Raw genomic sequence first — 11,947 nt, forward strand, 5'->3', positions numbered from 1 at the left:
TTTCACTCACACACTCAAAAGCTTGAGACAGTTGTGAATTAGGACATGCAAGGTGAGGAATCCTAGAAAGAAAACTATTGCCCTAAAAGATCTCCCCCAAAAGCCTGTCCACAAGCCTGAAGCAACACCATTATACACCATGCAGTTGTATCCAGTTCTTTCCTTCCTAAGGAGGGCCACATTTAGTCTCCAATCTTTTGGTTTGGATGTGATTAGCATTCATTTGAGAGGAGGAAAGAGGACATAGAGACTGAGGATGAGTCCCTGACAGGAAAATTGGGAACAAAATAACTGGGAAAAGGGGAAAATAACTTGGTAAAGGGAAAAGCCTCCTGTCCCGAGACGACTGCGCCCGGGGCGCTTCCTCCGCTGTGCGGGCGCCTGCAGTAAGTGGGGAGGCCTGGCGGCCGAGCCCGCCGGCGCCCAGCCCTCAGATGCGCCAAGCGGCAGCCTCAGCCCTGGGCGGCACGTGAGAGGGCGGCTGGCCCGCCCTGGTCCGGGTAGCAGAGGATGCATTTCTGCCCGGTCTTACGAATTGGGAACGGCCGGCCTTGGCGCTGCAGTTTGGCCGCGGAGAGACTGACTCGGCTCCCTTCCCACCACGACTTTCGCAAAGGCTTCCTTGTGGGCGGGGCAGAGGATGATGCTGCGCCTGCCCTCCCTGGGCCCGCCCCGCACTGCACGTCTCCTGGGCCCACCAGGCCTGCTCACCGGGAGTTTCAAGCTCAGCCAGACGGGAGGGGTTTAAATGAATGACATGTTTCTTCCAAAGTCAGAATTAATGGGTCTTATTTCTGTATCTAACTCCCGTCTCATCTTCCAGTTTTCTGTGTCATGAACTCCGCAGCCCGGAGCGTCCTGACCAGGCCAAGACCGGCGCTCGTGCTGCCACCTGCTGGTGAAAAAACTCGAGCGGCCAACCGACTGCCGTCGGGTGGCCAGTGACTGGAAGGGGGATTTCAAGACAGGATATATTCCAGATTACTGGAGCTACGGACGTTTAAATGTATTATTTCCAAAGAGTACAACAGTTGACAGAAGACTTGGTCTAGGCTCCACGGGTCCTCTGGAAGTTTCTCTTTGGTTTCTTTTTCCAAGGGGACTGATATTTGCACAAGTGCAGTTTAGTGCAATAAAACAGATGTTCACCACCAAAGCACATAATGGATCCACATAGGTCAGAGCTGGTGTGTTACTAATGCCACCACCATGATGTCACTGTGATTTCCATCACAGTTGGCTCTGCCCTGCCTAAATTGCTCAGGATGCCCCCTGTGACATACCAATGGTCATCATCTAGGTACTTCACAGCCCAGTGGGTTATCTCATTGCCCTGTATTCTTGGGCCATACTGACTCTTTCTTCAGGCACCCTGATAGTATGATTTTGAAAGTGAATGCTTATTTTAAAAACAATTTTAGAGCCATTCTATTAGAGTGGTGGTGTTAGAGAAGACTCTTGAGAGTCCCTTGGACTGCAAGGAGATCCAACCGGTCCATTCTAAAGGAGATCAGTCCTGGGTGTTCTTTGGAAGGAATGACGCTAAAGCTGAAACTCCAGAGATGAGATCATGAGTGCATGCAGTGAGTCTACTAAAAAAGAGGATGTGCTCTAAGCTCAAATCACCCAAGTGTGTGTTCAGGCTTTGACACTTGCTAGTTTGGGGGATATGGGATGAGTTACCTCACTTCTCTGTGCCTTGGGTTTATCATCTGTAAAATAGATATGATAACAGCATTATCTCACAAGTTATTTATGAGAATTAAATTAAATAGGTCTACTTTGGCTCTTACACAGTAAGAACTCAAATGTCAGTCTGTTAAACCTGAACTAGATTTTGCTATATTCAGCATTTTGTTGCTTGGAAGATTCTGGTTTTTAAATTCCCAGATAAACAATTTCCCATTTGTTCATCATTTTACAGTTGTCTTCAGTACAATTGTATGTATTCTTTCCATTGCCTTGGGTGGTCGATGTCCTCATCCCCATTTTTAGGTGAATAAACTGAGGCTCAGAGTGGTTTAGTGACATACCCTATGTTATACAGCAAGTAGGCCAGAATGCACACCCAGCTCTTCTCTCCCCAAGACCAGGGCTCTGCCTACTATACAACTCTTACCTTTATAATTCTTCTAAATGTGGTGAGTACATATCTTATGTTATAACTGTCCATCAAGTATCTATGCAGTGCCTGCAGTTTTTCAAGTTTTAGTAACTTCCTAAAACCAGACCTCCAGATTTTAAGGAAATTGAGAGAAATACGTATATTATGAATAATTGAGCCCAATCCCCTCATACTCCCTTTTTGAAATGCTCCCCTACAGAGCTGAAATTGCTTCTTTCTTCTTCTTTCTTCCCTGCAGACTGAGAGCTCTGTGAAACTCAAGACTGACCATGTTGGTTCAATTTTCTTTCTGTAAAAAAGAAATGCAGAGAAGAAACCCTTTTCACTGAAAGGAGTCAGGAAACAAGATGAAATTTCTTTAACTCTCAATAGCAGGTCCATCCCAGTCTATAGGGAAAGAGATTAAGGATAGATTTAATAATTGGGGGCCAAATACTTCATTGAAGATCTTTCTTTCCTGGTTAGTAATGTAATAATAACTGAACAATTATCGAATGTCAACCATGAGCAGGCACTAAACTAAGCATGTCACATGTGTAAGCTCCATCCACATTCTGCAGCAACCCTGTATACAGGCACTTTAGTTATCCTCATTTTACTGATAAAGAAGCAGTCTGAGTTCCCCCCTTCTCACTACTGCACTTGACTAGTCTTAAAAAAAAAAAAAAAAAAAGCAGTCTGAGAAGAACTTGGGTTTACCAGCATCACACAACTAGTAAGTAAAGTAGCAGAAAAGGAACTTGAACCCAGGTCTGTCTAACAGTAAGAGAAGAGGCTCTACCCTCTGCCTGGCCTGCCCCCCAAGAAGGAGCAGGGCATCTGCTGCCAGGCTTGCACAGGGAAGCTGACTCGTGTGGAGCAACAGATTGGGGGAGTGAGTGCACACTCCCTACCACAACCGTCTCCACTCCTTCTCTTTGATTTATTTTCCACCCAAGTGGCCAGGGTTTATACCAGAGTCATCTTCTTTGGCTCCTTCCCTGGCTGTGCCTGGCATTCCTGGCCCTGACTCATGCCCCAAAGCACTCTCTCCCCTAGTTCCTGGCAGCAGAGCTGGGGGGAATATCCAGTGTCAGAGATCAGCAAAGCCCTTCATGTGACAGAGGGCTACTCGCCTTCCCAGTGAACAGCACCTATGTCTCCAGAGAGTGGTTTCGATGACATCAGCCCTCCCAGAACTTGTCTTTCCTTCCACAAGTCCCTAGGGCCCAGCTCACAGGGAGCAGCTGCTCCTTGCAGCTCGCCAAACATTTCTACTCAATTCATGCAGTTCTGAGCCTCCCCATTCTCTTCCCATGTCCCTGTTTGTTCCTGCCCATCAGGATCTCCCAGAGCCAGATCTTTTTATGACTGATGGCACAGCCAATTTGTTTATGGGATTTGATTTCCAAATAATCAACAGCTCCAGTAATTTCAACAATAACTGCACAAGTAGCCCCAGACGATTCACGGCTTCTGGTCTCAAGATTTTTTTTGTTGTTGTTAATTTTTCAAAGGTTGTTTAGAATTCCAAGCTCATTTTCCTGTCATATCTGGTTCTAGTCTGCCATATCTTTGGCAGACTATAAGAACCAACTATCACATACTGAACATCCATAGTGGAAGTCAATGGAAAACTGAACACCTCTACAGGACTTGAGGAAAAGCAAGTACAGCAAAGGAGGGAAAGAAGATGAGGCTTCTGAGAGGCTAAAGTTCTGAGGAACTTCAGATGCAATAGAAAAAAGAGTTTCCCAGCTCCCAGATGCAGAGGGACAAGAGGAGACCTTGTTGACAAGCAGATTCCAGGGTCCCTCCCCCAGGTCTGATATGGGGCAAGAACTCTCAGGGTCAACAGAGAATTCTTCCAATTCAGGAGGTCCATGGAAAACACTCAGAGAAAGGCTCACTGCAGGACCAAGAACACCTGCTGAGGGAGACTTCACCCTCAAGGGAAGAGGATTCCTGCAGCAAGGAGAGAGGGAAGGGTTTCCTGAGGAAAGTGTTCAGAAAGAACAGTCAGGAAGCAGGAGAGGAGGGAATGTGCTACAGATGAGAACGAGGTCAAGACCCCCCAGAGGCCATATCATGAAGGGATCTAAAAGTTCAGTTCAGTTCAGTCGTGTCTGACTCTTTGTGACCCCATGGGCTGCAGCACCCCAGGCTTCCCTGTCCATTGCCAACTCCCGGAGCTTACTCAAACTCATGTCCATCGAGTTGGTGATGCCATCCAACCATCTCATCCTCTGTCATCCCCTTCTCCTTCTGCCTTCAATCTTTCCAAGCATCAGGGTCTTTTCCAGTGAGTCAGTTCTTCCCATCAGGTGGCCAAAGTATTGGAACTTCAACTTCAGCATCAGTCCTTCCAATGAATATTCAGGACTGATTTCCTTTAGGATTGACTGGTTTGATCTTCTTGCAGTCCAAGGAACTCTCAAGAGTCTTCTCCAACACCACAGTTCAAAAGCATCATTCCTCAGCATTCAGCTTGCTTTATCATCCAATTCTCACATCCATACATGACTACTGGAAAAACCATAGCTTTGGCTAGCCAAACTTTTGTTGGCAAGCTAATGTCTCTGCTTTTAGGTTGGTCATAGCTTTTCTTCCAAGGAGCAAGCATCTTTTAATTTCATGGCTGTAGTCACCATCTGCAGTGATTTTGGAGCCCCTCAAAATAAAGTCTCTCACTGTTTCCATTGTTTCCCGATCTATTTGTCATGAAGTAATAGGACCAGATGCCATGATCTTAGTTTTCTGAATGTTGAGTTTTAAGCCAGCTTTTTCACTCTCCTCTTTCACTTTCATCAAGAGCCTCTTTAGTGCCTCTTCACTTTCTGCCATAAGGGTGGTGTCATCTGCATATCTGAGGTTATTGATATTTCTCCCAGAAATCTTGATTCCAGCTTGTGCTTCATCCAGCCCAGCATTTCTCATGATGTACTCTGCATGTAAGTTAAATAAGCAAGGTAACAATATGCAGCCTTGATGTATTCCTTTCCCAATTTGGAACCAGTCCATTGTTCAATGTCCAGTTCTAACTGTTGCTTCTTGACCTGCATACAGGTTTCTCAGGAGACAGGTAAGGTGGTCTGGTATTCCCATCTCTTGAAGAATTTTCCACAGTTTGTTGTGATCCACACAGTCAAAGGTTTTAGTGTAGTCAGTGAAGCAGAAGTAGATGTCTTTCTGGAATTCCCTTGTTTTTTCTCTCTCTCTCTCTCTCTTTTTTTTTTTTTTTTTTTCCCCTGTCAATATTTTTTTTTTTTTAGTTAATTTATTTTAATTGGAGGATATCACAGTATTGTGACAGTTTTGCCATCCAACAACATGAGTTGGCCACAGGTACACATGTGTCCCCTCCCATCTTGAACTCCCCTCCCATCTCCTTCCACACCTTATCCCTCTGGGTTGTCCCAGAGCACCAACTTTGGGTGCCCTGCTTCACACATCAAACTTGCACTGGCCATCTGCTTTACATATAGTAATGAATGATCCAACAGATGTTGGCAATTTGATCTCTGGTTCCTCTGCCTTTTCTATAAATCTAGCTTGTACATCTGGAAGTTCTCCGTTCATGTACTGTTGAAGTCTAACTTGAAGCATTTTGAGGATTACATCACTAGTGTGTGAGATGAGTGCAATTGTGCAGTAGTTTGAACATTCTTTGCATTGCCCTTCTTTGGGATTGGAATGAAACTGATCTTTTCCAGTCCTGTGGCCACTGCTGAGTTTTCCAAATTTGCTGACATATTGAGTGCAGCACTTTCACAGCATTATCTTTTAGGATTTGAAATAGCTCAGCTGGAATTCCATCACCTCCACTAACTTTGTTCATAGTGATGCTTCCTAAGGCCCACTTGACTTCACACTCCAGGATGTCTGGTTCTAGGTGAGTGATCACACCATCGTGGTTATCTGGGTCATTAAGACCTTTTTTGTGCAGTTCTTCTGTATATGTTGCCACCTCTTAATATCTTCTGCTTCTGTTAGGTCCAAACTGTTTCTGTCCTTTATTGTGTCCATCTTTGCATGAAATGTCCCCTTGGTATCTCTAATTTTCTTGAAGAGATCTCTAGTCTTTCCCAGTCTGTTGATTCCCTCTATTTCTTTGCATTGTTCACTTAAGAAGGCTTTCGTATCTCTCCTTGCTATCCTCTGGAACTCTGCATTCAGATGGGTATATCTTTCCTTTTCTCCTTTGCCTTTCACTTCTCATCTTTTCTCAGCTATTTGTAAGACAACCGTTCGTTGTCTGAGGAGTCAGCCTGGTTGTGAATTCTCTCTAGCTAAACCCCAGCAGAGAAAATGAATAGTAGGGTGACTTCAGAATTGGGAAATGGGCTGACAGGTACACAGGGAAAGCAAGTGGTGGGTTGTTGATGAGAATATAGCTGAAATAATTGCCAGTTGGTCCCAGGCTAGAAAGGGGAGGGAGGTAAATCCAGGAGGATCTGATACCCAGAGCGTCCCAACTCAGACAAACTGTGGGTGAATCTGTGAGGGTCTCAAAGGGATGAAGCATAAGGCACCAGGGAAGACGAGTCGAGGACAGAGAAAACTAGGGCAACTGGCACTCCCACGCCCAGTCTGGCTCAGTAACCCACGCAGCCTCATCTCTTCCCGCAAGCAAGGCAGCAGAAATCCTACACAATCCCCTGTGGCCATGCCATATCCTCCTCATCAAAGACTCCCGGATATCCGGGCTAGTGAAACCTTAGCTTCCCAAGCTCAACTCAGGCCCTCCAGCTGAATCTCTCCAGTTTCATCTTTTATTATGACACGGGGTATCTCACAGTATCAGAAGCATGGCTGAAGAATTAAGGCTCAAGAAAATAAGACCCAGAAAAGCCTGGACCTCAAGGACTATAACCAGGAGCTCAAAACCATTTGGACCCTTATCTCTTTAGATTCCTTCTCTCCTTTGCTCTGTAAGTTATCTTCATTCTCTCTCATTAAAGAAACTTAAGAGCCTGGACTCTGGAACCAGCTACCTGATATTCTTATCCTAACACTGCTCATCCACTTCCCAGCTGAATGACATTAAGCAAGTTACTTACTCTCTCTGTGCCTCAGTTTCCTTGTGGAGATAACAATAGTGCCTGCTTCATAGTGTTGCTTGAGGAGTAAGTTATTTCATATTCTTAGAGCACTTGGAAGAGTCCCTGACCCCCCAGGTTCTTTCTCATCCAAGAGAAGAGTTTGGACACCAAGGATTTAATCAGATATTTGTCCTCGAGGCTGATGGTAATAAACCGGGATCCCATTCAAGTCGATGGTGGGATCCACAGTTATCCAATCTTGCGGGTGGGGTGGAGGCACAGCAGGAGCTGCGGTGCTACTCAGGGCCAGGCAGGAGACATATCATTTTGTTAGGAGTAGGGCAATATGTTCCTCACCCTGGTAACTATTCCCAGACCGCTACTCTACACTGTACCCCTTGATCATCAGTACATGATGATACCTTCTATATCAAGAAGAGACTGGATATCTTGTCCTTAACTTTCTTCCCCAACATTCCAATTCATCTGCTTTGAAACCCACCCACATTGTCTTTTTTCCATCTTTGTGAATGAGGTGCCCATTCCAATCCATAAAGAATCCCTCCTCATGTCCTTCATTATCCCCCACAGTCTTCCTCAGGACCATCGTTCTATCAACCATCTTCTGTCTCCCCACCCACCACTTCTCTTCCATCCCTCCCTCTGTCTCAGCCCTCTCCCATAGAACTGAAACAAGCTCAGGTCTCTCCCACTCTAAAGATATATAGATCTCCCTAGGCTTCCCCTTCCTTAGGGCTCCACTTTCCCTCCCAGCCTAGCATCTCAAAAATTCATCTCCACTCACTTGACTCTACTTCCTTGCCTCCCATTCTCAATTCTCTGTTTTCTAGCTCTCACTTCTCCTAAGAAACGGACATCTCCCTCAACTACCAAAAGACTGGGCCTCTGCTACATTAGGCAACACTGCTACCCCTACTTTAAATTTTCTCCTCCCTGGGTTTCTAACACTCTCCCTGGTCATTCTCCTGCCTCTCCAACCACTCCTTCTCCATGTTCTTTGTGCATTCTTCCCTCCTTCTCTGTCCAACCTTGAACAATCCATTCTTTCCTTACCTCACGGCCCCCCGGGTTGACCTAATCTGTGCTCAAAGTTTCAATCACCCCCTACACAAGCTAATGATTCTCAAGTCTATATCCATTAGCTTAGTTCTTTCTCTTGAATATCAGATTACCCATCCAACAGCCTCCACAACATCTTCACTTGGGAAACCTCTGAAACATTGCAAATCTAGCCTGTGGATTTAGGGAATAGTCCCTAAAACTGTATCATATGGAAATAGTTGAAGATACTAACGGTGTCTAATCCACAGAGGTGATTCAGAGAGATTACAGTGGTAAACTGAGGCATGGTGGTCAACTGGTAAAGGAACTGAAGATTTTCTGTATCGACCCCGAGAGGTCAGATTCAAACTAGTAATTGGGAAATTGAGAATTTAGATTTCAGCCAAACCTAACGAAGACACTTTGGAAGTCAGTGACTCAAATGTGGACTTCACTACCATACAAGATTGTGAGACCTTTGTTACTTAGAGCATTTAAGCACCAAGATTTAAATTCCTTCTAACTCCAGGAGTCAATAACTTTCTGAGAAAGTGAAACTGAGCTTATGAAGACTTGAGTAAATGCAGTAAAAACCTAATAATATCGGCACTGGTGCCAGTTAGGCATTGACTTGCTGGCTGGAATCACCCGAAATGGAAATACTAGTAGGAATATTTTAGGATAGCTGAAAGGACAAAATAATTTGGATAAACTCTCAAGGAGGGAAGGACTGATAGTCAAAGAAAACTCACCATGGCATGATTCTCTTGGAGGTGTTTTGTGCTTAGTTATGTTTTTATGGAGCCACTCAGCTGACATAGTTTTTGCATTACCCATATTGCAGAGGACTCCGGGAGTTGGTGATGGAAAGGGAGGCCTGGCATGCTGCGGTTCATGGGGTCGAAAAGAGTCGGACACGACTGAGTGACTGAACTGAACTGATATTGCAAAGGGATCCTTGAGTTAAAGTTGTGCTTCAACAAACCCAACCACGTATTGCCTGAAGCAAAAGCCTCTGAATCTGGGCAGAACACAGTGGCTTGACAACCAGGCTGGAAAGTACTTTTGCCCCTGAATCTACAGACACCTCTGCCTTCTGAGTAGAGGACAGACGACTGGAATTACGGTCTGAAAAAGACTGGTTCCCACCTACAGTCAGTGCCATGTACCTTCATGTGACAAGATACTCCAGCTGAAGACAGCTCCCTCCCTGCCCATCCCATTCCAGAACACGTGTTGCGCTTATGTTTTCCTGCTTCCTGAGCTTCTCCGACCTCTGCCTCCCTTCTGCCTCTTCAAACCCTTTTTACTATGAATATATTTCACTGACTCCCGTCTGGCTTGTTCATACCTGAATTTTCTATCTCTCACTGATGCCTGCAGATTGAGAATTTGATTGAACTCTTTCCCATAGTACTACCCATAAGCCCTATATTTTAGAGGGTCCTGCTCTGGCAAGAAGCCTATGGGCCCAAAGGGGTGTGCTCACCTGCAGTCTTAACTTCCCTCTAGGCCATCTTCCAAGTACCTGAGATGTTGGGATTCCATATCCACACAGCCCTAAGCCTGCTTCCAGGGTCTGGACAGGCCTTTTCCTTGGGTCTGTACTGTGGATCTTACTGCCATGTGTGACATTCTAGGCCTGAGGAGGTGGCTGAGGCCAGTGCATGGGGCTCCTTGAGAAACAGGGATGGGGCCATGACTAGGATTGGAAAGGGACAGCTGGAGGCTGGCATCTTCTTTTTGTACTCTTGTCCTGAGCCCTGAAAATCCTAGAAGTACCAGGTATGAAGGTGGAGAAGGCCCAGTCCCTGGTCTGTAGAAACATTAAGCATGCAAGCAAACCAGGTTGCCATATAGCACTTGAATTAAAGAGTCTTTCTTTCTACTCTTTTAAGCCTGGATCCTAGAGCCATCCTTCAGTGCTACTCTCTGCTCCCTCTGCTTGACCTGAATCTCCTCAGCAGGAGGCAGCCCCAGCTCAAAAAGCCCCCATCTCAAACTGAAGCCCCCAATCTTACATCTGAGCCCCCTACCGTAGGAGAGGAGCAGGCAATCAGAGAGTGCTGTCTCACTCTTTTGTGCTTCGGTTTCTTCATCTGTCAAGTGGAAATTATAATTACTCCTCACATCCCACGAGATCACCTTGAGAATAAAATTAGAATTGCCTACCTGATTACCCAATATCCAAGGTTATTCCAAGCAAGGGCCTCTCAAAGAGAAGTGCAGGAAAGAGCTAATTTGGAGCAAGAAACACTGACACTTGCGGAACTATGTATTATGTATTAGCTGTACCAAGTTTTTAAGTCTAAGCTGGTTCCCCATGTTATTCAACATGCCTCGGGATGATATCAATGGTATTTACTCAAAAGATGAAATAAAATCCCATATTAGTTCAAGCAGAATATAACTTGGGAAGACAGATCACTAGCAAAGATAAACTCTGTGGGGGAAGAAAGCATGTTTTTACTCTGATAAATGGAATGCAAAACAGGTACAATTCCTATGGAAGGCAGTCTGACAATTTATCAGAACTATACTTGCAGTTATCCTTTGACCTCATAAATCCAGTTCTGGGAATTTATTCTACAGATACACCTACATTCCTACAAGATGACATGTGTACAGGGATATTTATGGCAGCACAGGTTGCAAAAGCAAAAGATTGGAAATAACCCAAGGGTCCATAAAAAGGAACTAGTTAAATACACTATCATACATTCTTACAGTGAAACGTCTTAAACAAGGAAGCTTTATATGCATTGATATGCAAAGATCTCCTTGATATATTGTGTTAGAAAGAGTAAGAAGTAAGAATCTTAATATTTTTAGATTTGCTTGTATTTCCACAAAGAGACACTAGAAGGATGCATAAGAAATTAATAAAAGTGGTAGAAGGGAGTCTTTTCAATGTACATCTTTTGATAATGTTTTTGTTTCTAAATCATGTAAATATTTTAACTTTGCAAAATAGAAATGAATACAAGACCAGAAGAATCCCCTCTAGAATGCATTCCAGAAGGACAAAGAGTACTGGACTGAGCAACAGAAGATCAGATTCGATGCTGGCTGGACCTCGGGCCGCCCTGAATTTCCTCATCTGAAAGACAAGCAGGGCTGGCCCTGTCTGCTCTCTGTCCTCCCAGCCTCACACGTCTATAAATAAAATCCTTTCCTGGATCATGCCCTGTTTTTTATGATTGCTACCTTCTGTGCCCTTTTGCTTCTTCAGACAATTTCAAGATACCTGAGTGTGTTTAGCACCATTTTCCAGAGAATTCCAGATCTAACAAGTCATATTCCTCACTCTTGGATTAATGTGTCAGTTGTCCATGCCCCTATGCTCCTCTCTCAAGCTTTATTTAGAGGCTTTTAAATTTTCACTTTAACCTGGATTAATCCTTCTGTGTGTGTTAGTCGCTCGGTTGTGTCCAGCTCTTTGCAACACCGTGGACTATAGCCTGCCAGACTCCTCTGTCCATGGGATTCTCCAGGCAAGAATACCGGAGTAGCCATTCCCTTCTCCAGGGGCTCCTCCCAACCCAGGGATAGAACCCAGGTCTCCTTCATCGCAGGTGGATTCTTAACTGTCTGAACCACCAGGGAAGCCCTTTCTAGGAAGCAGTTTGGTCACGTAAAAGATGAATCATAAACATTTAATATAGCATCATGTTTACCCTCTACATAACAAAGTCCAGTTCTGTTCATTCATTTGGAATTACTTCTCTTAAGGGTTATG

Source organism: Bos indicus, chromosome 11 (assembly GCF_029378745.1).
Source record: "Bos indicus isolate NIAB-ARS_2022 breed Sahiwal x Tharparkar chromosome 11, NIAB-ARS_B.indTharparkar_mat_pri_1.0, whole genome shotgun sequence".
NCBI classification, from domain to species: Eukaryota; Metazoa; Chordata; class Mammalia; order Artiodactyla; family Bovidae; genus Bos; species Bos indicus.